This window comes from Balaenoptera musculus, chromosome 14, assembly GCF_009873245.2.
Source record: "Balaenoptera musculus isolate JJ_BM4_2016_0621 chromosome 14, mBalMus1.pri.v3, whole genome shotgun sequence".
Lineage (NCBI taxonomy): Eukaryota > Metazoa > Chordata > Mammalia > Artiodactyla > Balaenopteridae > Balaenoptera > Balaenoptera musculus.
Window position 1 is genome coordinate 53,236,861 of NC_045798.1, and position 26,374 is coordinate 53,263,234.

The following is a 26,374-nucleotide window of genomic DNA, read 5'->3' on the forward strand; positions in this document are numbered from 1 at the left end:
CCCAGGTTACCTTGAAGAACCAAGACTTAGAAAGTAATTTGCCCAAGGTTAGCAACCTTGTGAGTGGCCCAGCAGGGGATCACATTCAAGCAGACACAGCTCTATATATACAGTTTGCTTGAAAGAGCCTGCCTTCGTGCCAGTGTGTCTTCTCTGCAACACTCCCATGTTTCCAACATCCTTTTAGAAACATTACATCCAGAACCCCAGCCAGGATCCTCCTGTGATGGTCTGTCAAGTCAGTGTCCAGTCAGGTCACCTTCCTTCCCCTAATGTAGCCCAAGGCAGCATTTTTAGTACCTACTTCAAGGCAGTGGGCTTCTATTTCCCTGACCTTGTACAGAGACCATTGCTTTTCAGTCCTCAATTCCAGAGCCCTTGGGAATTTCCATGGCTAATTTATGAAGCATGAAGACTGGGCACAGGTCAGAAAAGGTGGCCAGTTGTTAGCACTGACTAGATGTTCGGAGAGAGGGAAAGGATAAAGAGGTTCATGTGACATCAGGCCTTCTGGGTCCTTCAGGGTCATCTTGGTGCCAACAGCTGGCCTAGCAGTCCTGGGAGGATCCTTTGAGCATAGAGATCTGTCCAGACTATGTACCCACCAGCTCTTCCAAAACCACATATGGAGACGAAACTGTTGCAGGGCTCTGGGGAGTGTGGAGGGTTCCAGAGTGTAATGGGAAATTCATATGCAAGTTTCCACCCACTCAGTCTAGTTTGAAATTCAGAGAAATTCTCCCTGCTCACAAGGTCTCTTTCTTTCAATGTGAAAATTCCCACTCTAAGATAAAATATTATCTGAGAGGGCTTATATAGCAAATAATAGCTATCTATTAACAGCACCTTAGGAGGAATTCGTTTATTGGACTAACATTGAAAGGAAGCAGTGACCTAAGAGTCTGAAACTGAAGACTGGCATGTCTCTAGTGCTGAGTTATGCAATATAGTAGCTGTTAGCCACCTGGGGCTATCAAGCAGTTAAACTGTGGCTAGTTTGAGCTGATAGGTAAGTGTAAAATACACATTGAATTTTGAAAATGTAGTATGGTAAAATGAACATAACATATTTCATTAATAACTGCTTTATATTGATTGCATATTGAAATAATAAATTTTGGATATATTGGGTTAAATAAAACACATTAAAATTACTTTCAGCTGTTTCTTATTACTTTTTAAAATGTGGCTACAAGAAAATTTTAAATTTCATATGTGGCTTGCATTTGTAGTTTCTGTTATACGTCTATTGGATGCTGCTGCTCTAGAAGTATAGTCTAGTGAGGGCCTTTAGACTGCAGGGGAGCTTGAGAGTCTTGGTATTGCTGTGTGCAGGGTTGATGGTAGGTGCTAGAAGTATACCTTGCTTACATTCCGCCTTCTCTTTGGCAGAACCTGCCTGCATTATCTTATGAGAGGTCTCTTCAGGTGAAGCAAATATGTATCCTACACATGCATGACTTGGCATTTCCTTCTCCTAATGATTGAATCAGCCATTTGTTTTCTAAATATAAAACATCTTCTGGGGTTATGGTGATATATATATAATCTTATATTTTCTCACTTGTTTCTAAACATTAAGCACTCTTCAAGTCTCATGAAACATTTCTTGGGTGCATGGATCCTCATTAATCTCCCTTCACTGGCCTTCCTGGGTACTTAGTTCCTGAACTATAGCTTTTATCACATAGGGACTATTGTTCTTTTCTTATGTCACCTATGGAAGTCCTGTCTTCTAGGTCATATTTTATCTTCCACTGGGCCAAGCAGAGTAGCTACTTTAATAAATACTTGAATGCTGGCATCACTGCTTTACTCTGCCTCATCATGTCTTCCCATGAAATTTGTACCCCTTGTGGAGAAGGGTGGTGATGGCAAGCAACTTGAGGCCAGGTCCAATGCCTTCTGAGTTTAGGGGCTCATTTTTAAACTTGACATTATTCACCCAGGATGTGCTCAAGTATTACAAGAAAAGGGACTTGATGGCTTCTGACCTAGCATGACCTATGAGCGTTTGGCTGGGAGAGCTGCCATAAATGTGTCCCATATGGGCCTGACACGGTGCTTGTGATTCCTGCAGTAGAGATGTGTTTCTCTTAATGACTCGGTTTCTTTGAATATGTAAAATTCCTATAAGAAGGAGTGCTTAGTAATCCCACCCCCTAGAAAATAGTGAGGTTGTTGGAAGAAGTTAAGGGGGAGAGAGGAGAGCTCTGAGAGAGAGAACATTAAGGAAATGTGGGGAATGGTAGCTAAAAATACACTTGGTCTTCTTCCCAAATTTCCTGAGGGTTAGCCCTTTCCTGGGTCTAGAAAGAGTTCACATCCTTGCTTTCTTTCATCCCCGCCAAGCCAGGGCTGGAGGAATAAACCTCATGTCAGTAAATCAACAGAGCTGAGAGCTCAGTCAGTCAGTCAATCTTAAGAGCATTCTTGGATTTGTGGATGCCTTGAGAAGGATGCTTAGAGAAACCAATGATAGGGTAGTTATTAAAAGAGATTAAAGGGTATTAGCTAGTGCCTCAGCAAGTTATAATTTAAAAAAAGGGAACAGAAAGGAAACAGGAGACTAATTTTTCCAGTCGCTGAAATTTCAAGGAGCAGTGAGCTGGTCTCTGAACCATTACCACTTTATATTAATTCTCCTGTATGGTTAAATCTACCCCAAAGACACGACTTTCTAAGTTGGAAATATCCTAGTCAATTTCACTGTATAATACAGAGAGGAGGCAGCTCGGGAGACCAGACAGTCCCATTAACCTAAGATGGTACTATTCTCTGAAGGATCTTGACACCTGTTTTGAAAAATAAATGAAATATTTCTAGGACACACCCTTGACATGAGAAAGAGGAATTATCATGATGCTTATCTGGGGAAGATGAGTCCAGGAGAAGTAAAAGAATAGATAGCCCTAGGACACGGCAGTCAAGTATATTATTAAGCAGGCACATTGTGATGAGGTTTAACAAGGTCTTTCTAGTCCTTCACTCTCAAAAATCTCAACTACTTCAGTCAAAGGTCTAAGATTCCCCGTTAAAGCTTCTGTTTGATAACTCAAGACATCTCTGTTAACATGTAAACTATCCGAATAGCACTATACTTAACTGATGTCATTCATTTATCTTTAAGTAAAAATTAGAGGTCTGAGACTGTTTTTGGAGAAAGAGCCTAGATCACCAGATTACTGGGTAACTGGTGCAGTAGAGAGATATACCAAATTTCCACCCTCAAATTTCTGAAGAAATTTAGCTTTGATTGTTATTACGTGCCATTTTATTATTTTAAAGGATTTGGCACCAATGGGTTGAAAGCTCTCGGTGAGAAAATATTTATTTATTTATTTATGGCTGTGTTGGGTCTTCGTTTCTGTGCGAGGGCTTTCTCTAGTTGCGGCAAGCAGGGGCCACTCTTCATCGCGGTGCGCGGGCCTCTCACTATCGCGGCCTATCTTGTTGCAGAGCACAGGCTCCAGACGCGCAGGCTCAGTAATTGTGGCTCACGGGCCCATTTGCTCCGCGGCATGTGGGATCTTCCCAGACCAGGGCTCGAACCCGTGTCCCCTGCATTAGCAGGCAGATTCTCAACCACTGCGCCACCAGGGAAGCCCCTGAAAATATTTTTTAAAAAATAGCCACAAATCAAGATTCACATGGTTATGTGGAGACCTCTGGATTACTGATTGACTTTCTCATCTTGAATCCCTATATTCAGTGTTACATAAATTTAGTATATTCTCACAATGGTTTACTAGTCCATATCAGATTAGAAGAAACAGGCAAAAATGGCAGAATCAGAAAGGGCAGCTGACAGTCTGACAGGGGGAGTAAAAAGGGAAAATTAAAAAAAAAATCATAGCTAAGATTTTTAAAAGGCTCAGCAGTCTGAGATCAACTGCCATAGCACTAACAGTGCTTTATATGTCAAGACTCCCTCAGATAGTGCTATGTGCCAGTGACACAACCACTGATTTTCATGAGGGGTGACTGTGACACATAAGAAAACACTGGAATTAGATGCAGTCTCCTTGGCTGAGCTGGGGGTGGGTACAGGGAGGGGGAATTCAATGTATTGAGCTATGAACTGAGGTAGGTGATTTACACAAATCATCCCTTCAATTTCTTAATATTTCTATGCAGTAGGTGTTCTAGAGAAGAGAAAACTGAAGTTGGGAGAAGGCAAGAAGATTCAGTTCATTAGTGTAGGAACTACATGAGTGCCCACTTCTCTCTCCTCCGAGCACATGCCCTCCTTGCCTCCAGGGATAGGTCATTGTTGCCCTCCCCTTCATGGTGGCCACTTCCTTTACCTCTTTCCCTTCATTCATATCTTTATGTCAGAGTGCCTACCTCTTTCTGCTCACGTTGTCAGATCCTTTCTCTACTCTGAGGTCTAGCTCAAGACTCATCTCCTCCAGGGGACTCCTTACCCCACATCATATAACTTTCTTCTTTGTCTAATTTCCATAGCACTTGTGGCCACTCTGTTTGTTGTCAGTGATTGGCACCCATCAATCCTTGATATTTATCATGCCTCATTCTGTACAGCCTTGTGGTTGGCTTTGCCTCCCCATCTAAAGTCTTGCTTCCTTAGGTCAAGGACCTCATCTTTCTTCTTTCTGTTTCCCAATTCCACATGAAACACTTATTTACGCCTTGTAAATTCTTGATGTTTAGAATACACAAAGGTAAATCTAAGCAGTCTTTTCCACACTTATGTTTTATGGTTAGATGATGTACATCTGTGTCCTAGTCTGTGAAATACAAACCCCCAAAATCCTGCTTCAGGAATGTGTGAAATAGTTTCAAGAATTCTTTCTCCATTTTTTGCTGGCTTGGCCCATGGGACGCCTGGTGACCTTGTTGCTTAAACTGTACTCAATCAAGGAGAGAGAGACATCTTCTTCAAGTCTTGGAGTCCCCAAGGATAGTAAATATGTTGATCATTCCATCAATTACTTGTTGCAGTCCTAAAAATTATTCAGAGCTCAAGAAATTTGTTCCATGTATCTTAGCTTCAGTGTTTCAATATCTTTGGCTAGAGTAGTTTCATCCACAGTTTCTTCTGACCCTTTCCTCCCTCTCTCTCTCCCTCCCAGTTCACAGTGAGTGCTTTGCCTGCATCTTTCTCCATCCCTGGGAGTCACTGTCTTTTGCTAGCATGGACCCTTTACTCCCTTCCATTCTCTGCCAGTAAGGTCACTTCATCAAACTAAAGCTCATTAAAGGCAAAGGCAGAGAGGCGATTCAGCATCCTGACCCCAGATATTGTAGCTGAAAAAGCCCTTTGCTTTTTATATTTCAACCTGAATAGGTGTATGACTCAGTAGTGGAAGGATTTGTAGCAGACACTCAATAGAAGCTGCTCTCAAATTTTGACAAATCCCATCCTGAGCCAGAAGAGAACAGATATTGATCCTAAGTGTACCTAATTCATCTCTGCACTTGTAATCCCAAAAGAAAATGCCTTCTATGACCAGAGGGCAGTCAATATTTTTTCCATCTTGTAAAATAAATAGCAGTTATTTTGGTTGTGTCTTCATGCGTCTGGGACACCAGAGTAAACAAAGAGTGATTCTCCTCTTTCTAGAGTCCAGTTATAATAACTACTGTGTTCTTGTTTGGGCTAATTAAACCACATCAAATAATTTGGATTGATGAGTGACCAGAGGTGATTGTATCATACTTCGTCCACATTACAAGGAAGCTCATTCGCAGCCTGGGGAGTGGCATATCTGCAGAGACTTAGCTGGACACATACAATAAATTGCAGGAGAATTCATTTCAGGGGACTCTTTCTGACTCCAGCAGTATTACAGTTTTAGCCATGCAGGGGAGGTGTTCATATCAGCCAGGGGTCTACTTACAAACATGGTTTTATTTATTGTCCTTCCTCTCCTTTACCTGTGAGGCTAGAGTTAGTTATGGGGGAACTTCCAGAAGGTCAGCAGGTCAGACCAGATAGAGGACTGTTCTGTTTCCACAACCATTCTGTATATTCTCAACTCAGATGGATGGTCACAAATTGTTGGAAATACTGAAAAACTGATTTGTGTCTATATTGATCGAAGCCCCACATCATTTCCCAACCACCCCAGGTCAATTCCAATGAACAAGCACAGGATTTCTTTGAAATGATGCACATCAAACACTGTGCCTACATGTGGGCAACCCATCTGCTTAATTTCATTTTTTTCTGCACATTAATAATTGTTTTGATTATTGTATCTGACTAGTTCACTCAGATAAACCAAACTTCTAACTTCTTGAAAATGAAGAACAATATCAGGAATCAAATTTGGATTATTCAAGACTTTGAAGGGATGTTAGTTTCAAATGACAAATCATTTGATTTTGGCAATCTAAGAGAACCATCTGGGTTTTCACCAAATTTTCTCTCTGTGCTTTGTCAGAATTCTTATTTGGATAGACTATGAGTCTTACCCAGAGAGGCAATTTTGATATCCTTATAATTTGCCAGATCCATTGGGTGCTGGGCAAACAAGTCCTCAGGACGTAGCCATCAGATGTTTGGGAACTGTGTGTACGTGTTTCACTCTCCAGCCAAACCAGCCTTGCTCCTTCTTCCTGGCATGGGCCTTAGACTCTTTCTTGTAGGATGCTGTTTGTTCCTGAAATACCCTCTCTTCCATCAGTTCATATTAAATTAGTGTTCTAGCTGGTTTCCCCAATGCCCTCATGAATAGGCCTGCAGATTCTATACACCAGCTTTGAGATGTTTCCTCCAAAGTCATGGCAAGTTCAGGTCCAAGGTTTAGCCTGTTCATCAGTGTGAAGATGAGTGGTAAATACACTAAGCCAAACTAAAAAAAATTGTTTTAAAAATTATAAGATTTCTACCTGTGAATTTATAACTAAATGTCAACAACCTTAATTAAAATATTAAAGCCATGAGACTCATTACTGAGAATGGATAAATGACACATTTAAATGAAAGAATATAATTTGATGAAGAGTTAGAGGCACTGAAAACTATCTTCAGCCTTGGCCCAAAGTAACTGTGTCCTTAGTTAAGGCACTTAATATTTCTGGGTTTAAATGTCCTTGTTGTCAAATGAGGGTGTTGAGATTAGATGGCTCTAAGTCTCCCTGCTGCTTTAATTTCTATGATTCTGTATCTCAAAGACATGTAAATAAGCCATCTGGGAAGATTTACATTGTTTTCTTTACAACTGTAAGGCAGAAACAGAGATATTGGGCTTATCTCAGCATGGTTAAAAGTGAAGAAATATCAAGCTTATGTTGTGAATCTCCTTAGTGGATCAAGGCATTTAACCAAGGTTCTTCTTTTACCGTTTTCCATCTTTTAGAGTCCTAGGGATGAAAAAAAGTTGTGCACATTGGTAAAACTAATATCTTACAATGAAATTGTCTGGTAGTATTAACATTTCATAACACAGCTAGAACATTGACACACATGTATATGATGTGCACATGTCATGATCATGGGTTCTTATGTTAAAAAAACACCCCAGAGATGATCTCATCTGGTCCTTCCTTTCATGGATGAGACTGTAAAGCCCCACAGGAGTTTCCTAAAGCCACCTGAGTAATTTAAACTTTGAGATCCAATGGCTTAGCTGACTCTTGTCTAATCCTTTTTGTTTTGTTTCTTCCCACACTTCCACAGGATGTATACATTATAAACATGTAAACATCTATATCATTGAGGTAACATGCAAATGTCTTCATTAATTATTTGTATACATAAAATGTACCCTCACCAATCAAAGATGCATTCTTAAGACTGATGCAGAATGATTAAAGATCATGCATAGACTTCAGACCTCCTCCTTGATTCTCTAAGCATCTGACATAGCCAATACTCCCACTGGCTTGTAATTTATCCAAAGTCACACAGTAAACACAGGCTGGCTAAACTGAGATTTCTCTCTTGGCTAGTTATTTTCAGAGTTGGACCTGGAGCATGGGGCTTTCAGTTTTCAGTCTGTGTTTCTTCTCACATATCAAGCTAGCATTTATCCAACTTTCATCACTTTTCCAACACCTTTCCCAGTTTTTGCTTGAATACTTCCAGTAAATAGAGTCCACCACTGCCTGGAACAGCTAATTCCACCATAAGAATGTTGTTTCTGATTTTGACTTGAAATTAGATTCCCTGTGACTCCACTCGTGTGTCCTAGCTTGTCCTCTGCTCCTGTGTGTTGCCACCCACACGATGACACCCCTTATATAGTAGAAGGCAACCGCCCTGTTCCTGTCACACCACCCTCCTGTCTTTCCTTAACGGGATTGGCTTTCCTATTCTATTCTCCCTTTCATTCTTCACACCATGTTTCCCCTCCTTTGGGTATTTCTCATTGTCCTCAGAAAAACGTTGTGTCCCAAATAGAACATGATTCCCTAGGGTTTCTCTGATCAGTGTAGAATATAGTGAGCTGTTATTCACCATTAACAGGATACTACCTTTCCATCAAGCCCAGAGACTCACCAGTTTTCACTTATTGCTTTGTTAAGGGGTGATAAATTTGCTCAATCCTTTCCTTGGTTTCTCAGCAGAAGGCAGGCAGAGGAGCAATGGGCTTGATTTCAAGAATCTCTTTCCTGTTAGAACACTGAAGAGCTTGTCAATATCTTTTCTAGGTGTGTTTTGTCAAACCGATATTCCAATAGACAGCCGTTAGCACCTCACCCTATGCTTTAGAATTACATTTGGGGGAATTTACTTTGACTGATCACAGCTTGCAGGGATCATTTGGTTCTATGGATCTAATTTTATGTTTCAAAAGCCATTTTCTATCAGTGATGATGTGTATACCCCTTGCTTTCACTGATTTGCAAAGAGCAGTATAGAAATACATCTTTTACTTTTCTTTAAGACTTGTCTAGAGGAAAAAACAATCCCTCTCCCCACCCCTCCCCTACCCCAGGAAGATTCAGCCACTGAAGATAAAAGATATCACACTTCCTAAGAAATCTGATGAGAGCAAATTGTCACCCTATTGACATATTGAGATGACAAATCACACAGTGCATTTCCCAGGCCCCAGCGATATTAATGTTCTTCTTTCTTGGAATGTATCTGATTGGGAAAGTTTATTTTCCTATAGATTGTAATGTGGTGATCAGTCAGATAAAACCATCAAAGGCATAATAACTCTGATTCTTATTATAAGCTGTGGCCATATTTTCATCAGGGCACCAAAAAAAGATAAAATACCCCTAAGCAGGGGCTTCCCTGGTGGCGCAGTGGTTGAGAATCTGCCTGCCAATGCGGGGGACACAGGTTCGAGCCCTGGTCTGGGAAGATTCCCGCATGCCGCGGAGCAACTGGGCCCGTGAGCCACAACTACTGAGCCTGCGCGTCTGGAGCCTGTGCTCCGCAGCAAGAGAGGCCGCGAAAGTGAGAGGCCCGCGCACCGCGATGAAGAGTGGCCCCTGCTTGCCGCAACTGGGGAAAGCCCTCGCACAGAGGCGAAGACCCAACACAGTCAAAAATAAATAAATAAATTAATTAAAAAAAAATACCCCTAAGCAGAGAAGATTCAAGGATATGATTCTCTTCTCTGGTAAGAACAGTAATATAGGAGGAAAACATAGTGTAATAGGCCAAGGGAAAAAAAAAATCTAGTTGGTGACAAGAACAATAGATTTCACAGAAAAATATGTGATAAGAAAGAAACATTGCATTGTTTAGGACACCTGTAGTTAATTATTGCAGTTAAAGACATTAAAATCAGTTTCTTTGCTCATATATCTTCATAGACTGTCAATATTACATGACAAAAGCTTAATAATCAAAAGTACTGAGTTGGCAAATGTTTTCTAATTTTAATAATTTCTTGCTGTAATTACCAGGTCTTAGAGTGAAATGATTTAATTAGAAAGTAATCAAGAAGTGACTACTGTTAATTGAAGGAATTATAAAAGATCTACATTTTTAATATATTTCTGGGGTTATAAAATTAGAATTTACCATAATTATTTTTAAACCACCCTGATGAGGAATGTTTGGTGTAGCAGCAAAATATTTGATACTTTTAAGAGGGACATCCATCATTGAGAACATCGTGTGATTACAAGGTCCCATCCCTCTTGTCTGGTAAATAATAATAATAATAATAATAATAATAATAATAACAGTTAATATTTATTAAGAACTTATCGTCTGTCAGAGAAAAGTGGTTCAGAGCAGGAACAATATCTGTTTATTCACCAATATATCTTCTTTGCACATAATAGGTCTCTGATAAAGAATTTTAAATCATGTTGAATGATGAACACAGGGAAGATTCAGAAATAAACAAGTGTGATGAGATTCCCAAGCTCACTTTTAATGGAGTTGGTCAGCTGACTCAGTCTTCTCATTAGAACCCTCCTACTGGCACATACTTTCTTTGGATGAGTAGACTTATTTATATTTTCTTTCAACTCCAGTGTATAATACACATTTCTATATACATATAGTTCAGTTGAAATGGCAAAGATGTTGCCACAGACCCTAGAGAACAAATGTTTACTATTTGCTGCTTCTTGTTTATCCTTACTATGTATTAAGCAATCAAACACTGGGTATTAATGGGTATTTACAGAATGGAAGTAAGTGGTAAACAAGGGAATGAAGATAAATAAAGAGAAGTTAGTGTCAATTCCATTAAAGTAAGAGTGGTGCTGTTGAATGCTACAAAGATGAAATCATTCAGCTTCATACTGCTGATGTGGAGCAGGAAGGTGAGATATGCCTTTAAATATCTAACTGTATAAAAACAATCTTTTTCAAGGGAACTGGAAAATTCACATCTTCACTAAGCCACCCATCTTTTTCTGTCCCTCCCAGGCCCATCACTATGATATGCCTGCCTTGCTATCCACAGATTTTAGCCACAGTGAATTACCAGGGACTTAATAGTTATCTGGGGTTTAATGACTTTTCTCTGCATCTTGGACCATCAACTCCTCCTGGACTCTCATTAATCCCAGGGGCAATGGCTTAGACCATGATCATTATTGCTTTAACAAATACTTCCAGGATACAACTAGAGTGACTTTCCATTTATCTTCCATGGAAATTCATTCTGCAGGAGTGACACTGTCAGCTTAACAGACACAAGCTATTGTCTCAAAATTAAAAAACTGGTTTTATTGCCCTCTGTACTTATTATATTGAAAGACAAAGGCTAATTAAATGTTTTATTTCCTGACTCCTTGGAGACAGAGAAATGCTGGCCAACTTGCTTTAAGAAAGTTTTGCTAATATTGTGATGATATTTAGCCTTTATACAGGTAAAAGTTAGTGGGGGTGGTGAGAGGAATGTGAGGGGTAAAGTGTGAATAATTAATACGTAGAAGAGTCAGTATTTCAAAGAATCAAATTTCAAAATTTAAATGACCTAAACCAGAGAACGAATGAATTAAAGAACCAATGTCTATTCATTAAAAAATTCCTGTGTTTGTTATTGATTTTTTTAACTTTAGATTTGTAGACTCAACCTACAAAACCTGTTGATTCAGCCACTAAAAACCAAAAACAAAATGAAGAGCTAAACTCAAAATTCATGCAGTGGCACTAGGTAGCAGAATTTGCCTCAGTCATGTATGCACGAAGTGATTTATCAGAGATGCAGATTACAATAAGAAACTTTCTAGTACATTATTATTAAAAATATATTAAAACTGATTAACATAAACAACACCAAGTGGAGAGTATATTCAAACATGCTCTTTGAAAGTAAGATTTAAAGCAAGAATAAGTCCAAGATATAATTGCATACTTTGATACCAGCTCCTAGTTTTTATGTCTTAGAAAGAAAATTCCACTTCCCTCGTCTAATTTCAGAATCCCTACATCTAGTTCTAGGCCACTGTTACTTTATTTGGAACCAAAATATCTGTACATTCCATCAGAGTCATTTGTTGTAAAGTTTACTTCCATCGTAAATTCTCTCAGTTAACACTATCGGTGAGTGGCCCAGTCACTAGGTATAAGGAAGAATCTTTCTGTTTCCCTGTTTGCACCTTTCCTAATACAGATTTTTTTTTTTAATAATTTTTTTTTTAATTTTTATTTTATTATTTATTTATTTATTTATGGCTGTGTTGGGTCTTCGTTTCTGTGCCAGGGCCTTCTCCAGTTGCGGCAAGCGGGGGCCACTCTTCATCGCGGTGCGCGGGCCTCTCACTATCATGGCCTCTCTTGTTGCAGAGCACAGGCTCCAGACGTGCAGGCTCAGTAATTGTGGCTCATGGGCCCATTTGCTCCGCGGCATGTGGGATCTTCCCAGACCAGGGCTCGAACCCGTGTTCCCTGCATTGGCAGGCAGATTCTCAACCACTGCGCCACCAGGGAAGCCCCCTAATACAGATTTTTATTAATATTGTAGACACAGGAAGGAGAAAATCTTATGGAACATCTCTGTGTCCAGTCTTCTGCCATTCTGCCCTCACATTAACGTGTAATACAGGATAAGCCACATAACCTTCATGGTTGGTCCAGTCTTCAAGGAGAGGACATACAGAAGAGGCTATATTAGAAAATTGCAAAGGTCTCTTCTGGTTTAAAAGGATATGATTAAAGAGGAGGAAATATGTTTTCACTTTGCCCTTGTTAGAAGTCAACCATTTCTCCTGTCCATTTTCTAACATGTTAGATGGATGCTACCGTGGTGGTGTAATGCTTTGAGACCAACCACTCATCTATCCAGTTAGTCCTTGATATTGAGTTCTCAGAAACTCTTTTCAGCAATAGTTTGCACTATTAAAACTAGATTAAGTGTTTCAGGAGAACAGCGTATTTTTATAAGAAGTTCAGGGAAGCTTGCAGAACCTGGAGTAGGAGTAGACATCATTGTGGTCCTTATCTCTAAGAACTTTCTCTTTACAACTTTCCTCATTGACAATGCTGGAGAGTGTTAATTGACAATAGTATTGTATTTATTAAGTACTTACTTGTTTTCCCTATCAATTCATCATAGACCTACCTCATTGCCATCAGAACTTGGATTCAGAATGAAATAATCAAATTTACACTTAGTGTTCCTATAATTCCAACTCCCCACCCAAATATTAATCCAAACAATATCATGATAAGATAAGTATCTGCTTCTCATTTAAGTTTTTGAGATACTGAATATAGCTTCTCAGTTTCATTTCTACTTTAAATGTCCTGAGGTCCTATGTACCCAAGGAGGGACCCTATCATTTACCAGATCACAAAACTAAAGTTGGTGACTCATGCAAGGTTACAAAAATAACCATGGTAGTATCACATCCTCCTGTGGTCCTTATCTTTGGTCCTAGGAAATTGGGGAGTTATTACCAACTCTTTGTGATCCCAACAACTACCAAAACCTGTTAGATTTTCTCATAAACCTATTAGAGTTTCTCCACAACCATGGCCACTGCATTAGTCTCTTTAGTTTCTTCCCTGGACTATTTTATTTTCATTAGTTTTGCTGCACATTAGTCTTCAATAGTCTCCTCCAATATCATCTCTGACATGCCCTTGAGAATAAGGCAACCCACCACTGTAATCCCACAGCACACTCTTTAATGATAGCAGTGTTTGCCCACATTAGTACAATGATCTATTTATGGGTCTGTTTTCTCGAATATTCCTCAAACCACATTATGCAGGGAACACAGTGTTTTGGCCCTATTGGGTACTTGAAATCTGAAAGGAAGAGACGTCTGTGGTCTGTGTATTTGGGAAGAATTAAGATGCGTAAGACTATTTAAACATTTCGGGATTGTGAGAAGCATAGACTTCCTCACCATTTGTCCAAATATCCTAATAAAGGAACATTCTTTATATCTTTTTTTTTTAAAGGATTCTATTTATTCTTTTTTTTTTAAATCAGTCATCAATTTTATACACATCAGTGTATACATGTCAAACCCAATCGCCCAATTCAACACACCACCATCCCTACCCCACCGCGGTTTTCCCCCCTTGGTGTCCATACGTTTGTTCTCTACATCTGTGTCTCAACTTCTGCCCTGCAAACCGGTTCATCTGTACCATTTTTCTAGGTTCCACATACATGCGTTAATATACGATATTTGTTTTTCTCTTTCTGACTTACTTCACTCTGTATGACAGTCTCTAGATCCATTCACGTCTCAACAAATGACTCAATTTCGTTTCTTTTTATGGCTGAGTAATATTCCATTGTATATATGTACCACAACTTCTTTATCCATTCGTCTGTCGATGGGCATTTAGGTTGCTTCCATGACCTGGCTATTGTAAATAGTGCTGCAGTGAACATTGGGGTGCATGTATCTTTTTGAATTACAGTTTTCTCTGGGTATATGCCCAGTAGTGGGATTGCTGGGTCATATGGTAATTCTATTTTTAGTGTTTTAAGGAACCTCCATATTGTTCTCCATAGTGGCTGTATCAATTTACATTCCCACCAACAGTGCAAGAAGGTTCCCTTTTCTCTGCACCCTCTCCAGCATTTGTTGTTTGTAGATTTTCTGATGATGCCCATTCTAACTGGTGTGAGGTGATACCTCATTGTAGTTTTGACTTGCATTTCTCTAATAATTAGTGATGTTGAGCAGCTTTTCATGTGCTTCTTGGCCATCTGTATGTCTTCTTTGGAGAAATATATATCTAGGTCTTCTGCCCATTTTTGGATTGGGTTGTTTGTTTTTTAACGTTGAGCTGCATGAGCTGTTTATATTTTAGAGATTAATCCTTTGTCCATTGATTCGTTTGCAAATATTTTCTCCCATTCTGAGGGTTGTCTTTTCGTCTTGTTTATGGTTTCCTTTGTTGTGCAAAAGCTTTGAAGTTTCATTAGGTCCCATTTGTTTATTTTTGTTTTTATTTCCATTACTCTAGGAGGTGGATCAAAAAAGATCTTGTTGTGATTTATGTCAAAGAGTGTTCTTCCTATGTTTTCCTCTAAGAGTTTTATAGTGCTCAGTCTTACATTTAGGTCTCGAATTCATTTTGAGTTTATTTTTGTGTATGGTGTTAGGGAGTGTTCTAATTTCATTCTTTTACATGTAGCTGTCCAGTTTTCCCAGCACCGCTTATTGAAGAGACTGTCTTTTCTCCATTGTATATCTTTGCCTCCTTTGTCATAGATTAGTTGACCATAGGTGCGTGGGTTTATCTCTGGGCTTTCTATCTAGTTCCATTGATCTATGTTTCTGTTTTTGTGCCAGTACCATATTGTCTTGATTACTGTAGCTATGTAGTATAGTCTGAAGTCAGGGAGTCTGATTCCTCCAGCTCCATTTTTTTGCCTCAAGACTGCTTTGGCTATTCGGGGTCTTTTGTGTCTCCATACAAATTTTAAGATGATTTGTTCTAGTTCTGTACAAAATGCCATTGGTAATTTGATAGGGATTGCATTGAATCTGTAGATTGCTTTGGGTAGTATAGTCATTTTCACAATATTGATTCTTCCAATCCAAGAACATGGTATACCTCTCCATCTGTTGGTATCATCTTTAATTTCTTTCATCAGTGTCTTATAGTTTTCTGCATACAGGTCTTTTGTCTCCCTAGGTAGGTTTATTCCTAGGTATTTTATTCTTCTTGTGGCAATGGTAAATGGGCGTGTTTCCATAATTTCTCTTTCAGATTTTTCATCATTAGTGTATAGTAATGCAAGAGATTTCTGTGAATTAATTTTGTATCCTGCAACTTTACCAAATTCATTGATTAGCTCTAGTAGTTTTCTGGTGGCGTTTTTAGGATTCTCTATGTATAGTATCATGTCATCTGCAAACAGTGACAGTTTTACTTCTTCTTTTCCAATTTGTATTCCTTTTATTTCTTTTTCTTCTCTGATTGCCGAGGCTAGGACTTCCAAAACTATGTTGAATAACAGTGGTGAGAGTGGACATCCTTGTCTCGTTCCTGATCTTAGAGGAAATGCTTTCAGTTTTTCACCGTTGAGAATGATGTTTGCTGTGGGTTTGTTGTATATGGCCTTTATTATGTTGAGGTAGGTTCCCTCTATGCCCACTTTCTGGAGACTTTTTTTTTTTTAACGATTTATTGATTGATTGATTGATTGATTGATTGCTATGTTGGGTCTTCATTTCTGTGCTAGGGCTTTCTCTAGTTGCAGCAAGCGGGGGCCACTCTTCATCGCTGTGCACGGACCTCTCACTATTGTGGCCTCTCTTGTTGTGGAGCACAGGCTCCAGACACGCAGGCTCAGTAGTTGTGGCTCACGGGCCTAGTTGCTCCGCGGCATGTGGGATCTTCCCAGACCAGGGTTCGAACCCATGTCTCCTGCATTAGCATGCAGATTCTCAACCACTGCGTCACCAGGGAAGCCACTATGGAGAGTTTTTATCATAAATGGGTGTTGAATTTTGTCAAAAGCTTTTTCTGCATCTATTGAGATGATCATATGGTTTTTATTCTTCAGTTTGATAATATGGTGTATCACATTGATTGATTTGCTTATTTTGAAGAATCCTTGCATTCTGGGATAAATCCCACTTGATCGTGGTGTGTGATCCTTTTAATGTGTTGTTGGATTCTATTTGCTAGTATTTTGTTGAGGACTTTTGCATCTATATTCATCAGTGATATTGGTCTGTAATTTTCTTTTTTTGTAGTATCTTTGTCTGGTTTTGGTATCAGGGTAATGGTGGCCTCATAGAATGAGTTTCGGAGTGTTCTTTCCTCTGCAATTTTTTGGAAGAGTTTGAGAAGGATGGGTGTTAGCTCTTCTCTAAATGTTTGATAGAATTCACCTGTGAAGCCATCTGGTCCTGGACTTTTGTTTGTTGGAAGGTTTTTAATCACAGTTTCAATTTCATTCTTTGTGGTTGGTCTGTTCATATTTTCTGTTTCTTCCTGGTTCAGTCTTGGAAGGTTCTACCTTTCTAAGAATTTGTCCATTTCTTCCAGCTTGTCCATTTTATTGGCTTAGAGTTGCTTGTAGCAGTCTCTTAGGATGCTTTGTATTTCTGCGGTGTCTGTTGTAACTTCTCCTTTTTCATTTCTAATTTTATTGATTTGAGTCCTTTCCCTCTTTTTCTTGATGAGTCAGGCTAACGACTTATCAATTTTGTTTATCTTCTCAAAAAAACAGCTTTTAGTTTTATTGATCTTTGCTATTGTTTTCTTTGTTTCTATTTCATTTATTTCCACTCTGATCTTTATGATTTCTTTCCTTCTGCTAACTTTGGGTTTTGTTTGTTCTTCTTTCTCTAGATCCTTTAGGTGTAAGGTTGGATTGTTTACTTGAGATTTTTCTTGTTTCTTTAGGTAGGCTTGTATAGCTATAAACTTCCCTCTTAGAACTGCTTTTGCTGCATCCCATAGGTTTTGGATCGTCCTGTTTTCATTGTCATTTGTCTCTAGGTATTTTTTGAATTACTCTTTGATTTCTTCAGTGATCTCTTGGTTTTTTAATAACATATTGTTTAGCCTCCATGTGTTTGTGCTTTTCACGTTTTTTTCCCTGTAATTCATTTCTAATCTCATAGCGTTGTGGTCAGAAAAGATGCTTGATATGATTTCAATTTTCTTAAATTTACTGAGGCTTGATTTGTGACCCAAAGGGTGATCTGTCCTGGATAATATTCCGTGCACGTTGAGAAGAATGTGTAATCTGCTGTTTTTGGATGTAATGTCCTATAAATATCAATTAAATCTATCTGGTCTATTGTGTCATTTAAAGCTTCTGTTTCCTTATTTATTTTCAATTTGGATGATCTGTTCACTGGTGTAAGTGAGGTGTTAAATTCCCCCACTATTATTGTGTTACTGTCAATTTCCTCTTTTATAGCTGGTAGCAGTTGCCTTATTTATTGGGGTGCTTCTATGTTGAGTGCATATATATTTATAATTGTTATATCTTCTTCTTGGATTGATCCCTTGATCATTATGTTGTGTCCTTCCTTATCTCTTGTAACAATCTTTATTTTAAATTCTATTTTATCTGATATGAATATAGCTACTCCAGCTTTCTTTTGATTTCCATTTGCATGGAATATCTTTTTCCATCCCCTCACTTTCAGTCTGTATGTGTCCCTAGGTCTGAAGTAGGTCTCCTGTAGACAGCATATAGATGGGTCTTGTTTTTGTATCCATTCAGCAAGCCTGTGTCTTTTGGTTGGAGCATTTAATCCATTCACGTTTAAGGTAATTATCAATATGTATGTTCCTGTGACCATTTTCTTAATTGTTTTGGGTTTGTTTTTGTAGGTCCTTTTCTTCTCTTGTGTTTCCCACTTTGAGAATTTCCTTTAGCATTCGTTGTAGAGCTGGTGTGGTGGTGCTGAATTCTCTTAGCTTCTGCTTGCCTGTAAAGCTTTTGATTTCTCCATCAAATGTAAATGAGATCCTTGTTGGGTAGAGTAATCTTAGTTGTAGGTTCTTCCCTTTCATCACTTTAAGTATATCATGCCACTCCCTCTGGCTAGTAGAGTTTCTGCTGAGAAATCAGCTGTTAACCTTATGGGAGTTCCCTTGTATGTTTTCTGTCATTTTTCCCTTGCTACTTTCAATAATTTTTCTTTGTCTTTTATTTTTGCCAATTTGATTACTATGTGTCTCGGCGTGTTTCTCCTTGGGCTTATCCTGTATGGGACTCTCTGCACTTCCTGGACTTGGGTGGCTATTATGTTTCCCATGTTAGGGAAGTTTTTGACTATAATCTCTTCAAATATTTTCTCTGGTCCTTTCTTTCTCTCTTCTCCTTCTGGGACACCTATAATGCAAATGTTGTTGTGTTTAATGTTGTCCCAGAGGTCTCTTAGGCTGTTTTCATTTCTTTTCATTCTTTTTTCTTTAGTCTGTTCTGCAGCAGTTAATTCCACCTTTCTGTCTTCCAGGTCACTTATCCGTTCTTCTGCCTCAGTTATTCTGCTATGGATTCCTTCTAGTGTAGTTTTCATTTCAGTTATTGTATTGTTCATCTCTGTTTGTTTGTTCTTTAATCCTTCTAGGTCTTTGTTAAACATTTCTTGCATTTTCTCGATCTTTGCCTCCATTCTTATTCTGAGGTCCTGGATCATCTTCACTATCATTATTCTGAATTCTTTTTCTGGAAGGTTGCCTATCTCCACTTCATTTAGTTGTTTTTCTGGGGTTTTATCTTGTTCCTTCATCTGGTATATAGCCCTCTGCCTTTGCATCTTGTCTATCTTTCTGTGAATGTGGTTTTTGTTCCACAGGCTGCAGGATTGTAGTTTTTCTTGCTTCTGCTGTCTGACCTCTGGTGGTTGAGGCTATCTAAGAAGCTTGATGGGAGGTTCTGGTGGTGGGTAGAGCTGACTGTTGCTGTGGTGGTCAGAGCTCAGTAAAACTTTAATCCACTTGACTGTTGATGGGTGGGGCTGGGTTCCCTCCCTGTTGGTTGTTTTGCCTAAGGCAACCCAACACTGGAGTCTATCTGGGCTCTTTGGTGGGACTAATGACAGACTCTGGGAGGGCTCATGCCTAGGAGTAATTCCCAGAACTTCTGCTGCCAGTGTCCATGTCCCCATGGTGAAACAGAGCCACACCCTGCCTGTGCAGGAGACCTTCCAACACTAGAAGGTAGGTCTGGTTCAGTCTCCCAGGGTCACTGCTCCTTCCTCTGGGTCCCATGCACACACTATTTTGTGTGCGCCGTCCAAGAGGGGGTCTCTGTTTTCCCCTAGTCCTGTCAAAGTCCTTCAATCAATTCCCACTAGGCTTCCAAGTCTGATTTCTCTATAAATTCCCCCTCCTGTTTCAGATGCGCAGGTTGGGCAGCCTGACGTGGGGCTCAGAAACCTTCACTCCAGTGGTGGACTTCTGTGGTATAAGTGTTCGCCAGTCTATGAGTCACCCACGCACCAGTTATGGGATTTGATTTTGCTCTGATTGCGCCCCTCCTACTGTCTCATTGTAGCTTCTCCTTTGTCTTTGCATGTGGGGTATATTTTTTGGTGAGTTCCAGTGTCTTCCTGTCGATGATTGTCCAGCAGCTAGTTGTGATTCTGGTGTTCTCACAAGAGGGAGTCCATTCTTCATATCTTGGTAGAGGTAAGATAAAAAAAGCCCTTCTCTAAATATCTGGATGTAAATTTATGGGAGCCATTCTCAAAGAGGAAAGTTTTCCTAAATGATAAAGCCATCTTGGAGTATTGAAGAAAATTAGAGACTTGTGAGGAGGAGTAAACCCTTCCCTTAATAAATAATTTCAAGAATTGTAACATCAACACACATCCTGTTAGACCATACTCCAGGGGGCTAATTAGGACAGGATCCCGGATTGAAAGGACTACTGGAACTAACCTACAGAAACAGTGGAGGTGATATTTCCCAGATTTCTCCCTAATATCTGTATTTGAGCATATAGGATGTTGAGAAAACCCAAAGAAATTCTCTCCGTTATCTTCTACTTGTATATTTTTAAATTTAATGTTCCTTTCATTCCCTCTATACCAAACATATTTCTGACTCCTCTGCCCCAAATATAAGAATATATGCTTTTTGTCTCCTAGTGGTTTTGTCATCTTCCAAATTCCCACTGCCTGGTAGAATTAGGTAGCTCTTTGTCAAAGATCTCCAAGTTTTCCAAGGAAAGGTGTTGTGCAAAAAAACATAATTTTGAAACTTTCCTCACCAAAACTGCTGAAATTATCCCTGTTTTGTCTAAATCCAAAGTGGAGTGAACTGGTGTTTTAAAAGCAAAACAGGTTCAGCTGTCACTAAAGTGATGATGTAATCTTTCTGCTTTCAGAGAAGTATAGAATATGAGACTCATCTGAAATGTACTATGGCTGTAATAAAGAACACGTCTCCACATCTGAATTTTCCAGGGGGAAAAAAAACATTTGAACAAATCTGGAATACTCCAATGACTGTGAAGAGGGTGGTTTTCAAGCAACAACGTTTCAATAAATATGAGTGAGTTTTAAAATGACCCCATTTACATATATTAAACTGAAAAAAAAAATGAAGGGAATAAAAGGATGACACAGTCATGTTCATCAAATCTCGGATGCCCAAACTAGGAGCCTCCAGTTTAAAAACTAAAAGGGATTGCACGAACAAATATCATATGATATTGCTTATATGTGGGATCTAAAAAAATGGTACAAATGAACTTATTTACAAAACAGAAATAGAGTACCAGATGTAAAAAACAAACTTATGGTTACCAGGGGGGAAAGGAGTGGGATAAATTTGGAGATTGAGACTGACACATACACACTTCTATATATAAAATAGACAACTAATAAGAACCTACTGTATAGCACAGGGAAATCTACTCAATACTCTGTAATAGCCAATATGGGAAAAGAATCTAAAAAAGAGTGGCTATATGTATATGTAAAATTGATTCACTATGCTGTACAGCAGAAACTAACACAACGTTGTAAATAAACTATACTCCAATAAAAATTTAAAATAAATAAATAAAAGGGATTGCATTTGAGTTGGAAGGTACTGCCGAGAAAGTAAAATCCTACTCCCCTCCCCCCAGTTTTTGTGTTACCAACAAAAAAAAACATTCAGTATTGGTTTCCCAGTCTGCATATAAAATCCAGGAAACGTACACAGACAATTAACAATATACTTTTAAAAAACTAAAAGCATCCATATTTGCCAGTAGTAATCTAAAAGAAAACTGTATCAGCAAGAAAGACAGTTTTGTCCCTTTCTTTTTTTTTAACATCTTTATTGGACTATAATTGCTTCACAATGGTGTGTTAGTTTCTGCTTTATAACAAAGTGAATCAGCTATACATATACATATAGCCCCATATCCCCTCCCTCTTGCATCTCCCCCCCCCATCTCACCCCTCTAGGTAGTCACAAAACACTGAGCTGATCTCCCTGTGCTATGCGGCTGCTTCCCACTAGCTATTTTACATATGGTAGTATATATTAGTCCATGCCACTCTCTCACATCGTCCCAGCTTACACTTTCTCCCACCCCGTGTCCTCAAGTCCATTCTCTACATCTGCATCTTTATTCCTGTCCTGTCCCTAGGTACGTCATACTTTCTTTTTAGATTCAATATATATGTGTTAGCATATGGTATTTGTTTTTCTCTTTCTGACTTACTTCACTCTGCATGACAGACTCTAGGTCCATCCATATCACTACAAATAACTCAATTTCATTTCTTTTTATGGCGGAGTAATATTCCATTGTATATATGTACTACATGTTCTTTATCCGAACATTGTGGTACATGACTCTTTTGAATTATGGTTTCTCAGGGTTTATGCCCAGTAGTGGGACTGTTGGGTCGTATGGTAGTTTCAATTTTTAGTTTTTTTAAGAAACCTCCATATTGTTCTCCATAGTGGCTGGATCAATTTACTTTCCTACCAACAGTGCAAGAATGTTCCCTTTTCTCCACACTCTCTCCAGCATTTATTGTTTGTATATATTTTGATGATGGCCATTCTGACTGGTGTGAGGTGATACCACATTGTAGTTTTAATTTGGATTTCTCTAATGATCAGTGATGTTGCGCATTTTTTAATGTGTTTGTTGTTTATCTGTATATCTTCTTTGGAGAAATGTTTATTTAGGTCTTCTGCCCATTTTCAGATTGGGCTATTTGCATTTCTGATATTGAGCTGCATGAGCTGCTTGTAAATTTTGGAGATTAATCCTTTGTCAGTTGCTTCATTTGCAAATATTTTCTCCCATTCTGAGGGTTGTCTTTTCATCTTGTTTATAGTTTCCTTTGCTGTGCAAAAGCTTTTAAGTTTCATTAGGTCCCATTTGTTTATTTTTCTTTTTATTTCCATTTCTCTAGGAGGTGAGTCAAAAAGGATCTTTCTGTGATTTATGTCATAGAGTGTTCTGCCTATGTTTCCCTCTCAGAGTTTTATACTGTCTGGCCTTACATTTAGGTCTTTAATCCATTTTGAGTTTATTTCTGTGTATGATGTTAGCGAGTGTTCTAATTTCATTCTTTTACATGTAGATGTCCAGTTTTCCCAGCACCACTTATTGAAGAGACTGTCTTTTCTCCATTGTATATCCTTGCCTCCTTTGTCATAGATTAGTTGACCATAGGTGCATGGGTTTATCTCTGGGCTTTCTATCTTGTTCCATTGATCTATGTTTCTGTTTTTGTGCCAGTACCATATTGTCTTGATTACTGTAGCTATGTAGTATAGTCTGAAGTCAGGGAGTCTGATTCCTCCAGCTCTGTTTTTTTCCCTCAAGACTGCTTTGGCTATTTGGGGTCTTTTCTGTCTCCATACAAATTTTAAGATGATTTGTTCTAGTTCCGTACAAAATGCCATTGGTAATTTGATAGGGATTGCATTGAATCTGTAGATTGCTTTGGGTAGTATAGTCATTTTCACAATGTTGATTCTTCAAATCCAAGTACATGGTATACCTCTCCATCTGTTGGTATCATCTTTAATTTCTTTCATCAGTGTCTTATAGTTTTCTGAATACAGGTCTTTTGTTTCCTTGGGTAGGTTTATTCCTAGGTATTTTATTCTTTTTGTTGCAGTGGTAAATGGGAATGTTTCCTTAATTTCACTTTCAGATTTTCATCATTAGTGTATAGGAATGCAAGAGATTTCTGTGAATTAATTTTGTATCCTGCAACTTTACCAAATTCATTGATTAGCTCTAGTAGTTTTCTGGTAACATCTTTAGGATTCTCTATGTATAATATCATGTCATCTGCCAACAGTGACAGCTTTACTTCTTCTTTTCCAATTTGGATTCCTTTTATTTCTTTTTCTTCTCTGATTGTTGTGTCTAAAACTTCCAAAACTATGTTGAATAATAGTGGTGTGAGTGGGCAACCTTGTCTTGTTCCTGATCTTAGTGGAAATGGTTTCAATTTTTCACCATTGAGTATGATGTTGGCTGTGGGTTTGTCATATATGGCCTTTATTACGTATGGGTAAGTTCCCTCTATGCCTACTTTCTGGAGGGTTTTTATCATAAATGGGTGTTGAATTTTGTCAAAAGCTTTTTCTGCATCTACTGAGATGATCATATGGTTTTTATCCTTCAATTTGTTAATATGTTGTATCACATTGATTGATTTGCATATATTGAAGAATCCTTGCATTCCTGGGATAAACCTCACTTGATCATGATTTATGATCCTTTTAATGTGCTATTGGATTCTGTCTGCTAGTATGTTGTTGAGAATTTTTGCATGTTTGTTCATCAGTGATACTGGCCTATAGTTTTCTTTCTTTGTGACATCTTTTTCTGGTTTTGGTGTCAGGGTGATGGTGGCCTCGAAGAATGAGTTTGGGAGAGTTCCTCCCTCTGCTATATTTTGAAAGAGTTTAAGAAGAATAAGTGTTAGCTCTTCTCTAAATATTTGATATAATTTGCCTGTGAAGCCACCTGGTCCTGGGCTTTTGCTTGTTGGAAGATTTTTAATCACAGTCTCAATTTCAGTGCTTGTGATTGGTCTGTTTATATTTTCTATTTCTTCCTGGTTCAGTCATGGAAGGTTGTGCATTTCTAAGAATTTGTCCATTTCTTCTAGGTTGCCCATTTTATTGGCATATAGTTGTTTGTAGTAATCTCTCATGATCCTTTGTATTTCTTCAGTGTCAGTTGTTACTTCTCTTTTTTCCTTTCTAATTCTATTGGTTTGAGTCGTCTCCCTTTTTTTCTTAATGAGTTTGACTAATGGTTTATCAATTTTGTTTATTTTCTCAAAGAACCAGCTTTTAGTTTTATTGATCTTTGCTATTGTTGCCTTCATTTCTTTTTCATTTATTTCTAATCTGGTCTTTATGATTTCTTTCCTTCTCTTAAATTTGGGGTTTTTCGTTCTTCTTTCTCTAATTGCTTTAGGTGTAAAATTAGGTTGTTTATTTGAGATACTTCTTGTTTCTTGAGGTAGGATTGTATTGCTATAAACTTCTCTCTTAGAAATGCCTTTGCTGCATCCCATAAGTTTTTGGTAGTCATGTTTTCATTGTCATTTGTTTCTAGGTATTTTCTGATTACCTCTTGATTTCTTCAGTGATCTCTTTGTTATTAAGTAGTGTATTGTTTAGTCTCCATATGTTTGTATTTTTTACAGATTTTTTTCCTGTAATTGATATCTAGTCTCTTAGCGTTGTGGTCAGAAAAGATACTTGATATGATTTTAATTTTCTTAAATTTACCAAGGCTTCATTTTTGATCCAAGTTATGATCTATCCTTGAGAATGTTCCATGAGCACTTGAGAAGAAATTGTATTCTGTTGTTTTTGGATGGAATGTCCTATAAACATCAATTAAGTCTATCTTGTTTAATGTGTCATTTAAAGCTTGTGTTTCTTTATTTATTTCATTTTGGATGATTTGTCCATTGGTGAGAGTGGGGTGTTAAAGTTCCCTACTATGATTGTGTTACTGTCGATTTTTCCTTTTATGGCTGTTAGCATTTGCCTTACGTATTGAGATGTTCCTATGTTGGGTGCATAAATATTTACAATTGTTGTATCTTCTTTTTGGATTGATCCTTTGATCACTATGTAGTGTCCTTCTTTGTCTCTTGTAACAGTCTTTATTTTAAAGTCTATTTTGTCTGATATGAGTACTGCTACTCCTGCTTTCTTTTGATTTCCATTCGCATGCAATACCTTTTTCCATCCCCTCACTTTCAGTCTGTATGTGTCCCTAGGTCTGCAGTAGGTCTCTTGTAGACAGCATATATACGGGTCTTGTTTTTGTATCCATTCAGCCAGTCTATGTCTTTTGGTTGGAGCACTAAACCATTTACATTTAAGATAATTATTGATATGTATGTTCCTACCATTTTCTTAATTATTTAGGTTTGTGATTGTAGGTCTTTTCCTTCTCTTGTGTTTCCTGCCAGAGTAGTTCCTTTAGCATTTGTTGTAAAGGTGGTTTGCTGGTGCTGAATTCTCTTAGCTTTTGCTTGTCTGCAAATATTTTAATTTCTCTGTCAGATCTGAATAAGATCCTTGTTTGGTGGAGTAATCTTGGTTGCATGTTTTTCCCTTTCATCACTTTAAATATGTCCTGCCACTCCTTTCTTGCTTGCAGAGTTTCTACTGAAAAATCAGTTGTTAACCTTATGGGGATTCTCTTGTTTGTTATTTGTTGTTTTTGCCTTGCTGCTTTTAATATTCTTTCTTTGTATTTAATTTTTGATACTTGGATTAATATGTGTCTTGGCATGTTTCTCATTGGATCTATCCTGTATGGGACTCTCTGTGCCTCCTAGACTTGACTATTTCCTTTCCCATATTAGGGAAGTTTTCAACTATAATCTCTTCAAATATTTTCTTAGTCCCTTTCTTTTACTATTCTTCTTCTGGGACCCCTATAATTTGAATGTTGGTGTATTTAATGTTGTCCCAGAAGTCTCTCAGACTGTCCTCAATTCTCTTTATTCTTTTCCTTTATTCTGCTCTGCAGTAGTTATTTCTAGTATTTTATCTTTCGCATCACTTATCCATTCTTTTGCCTCA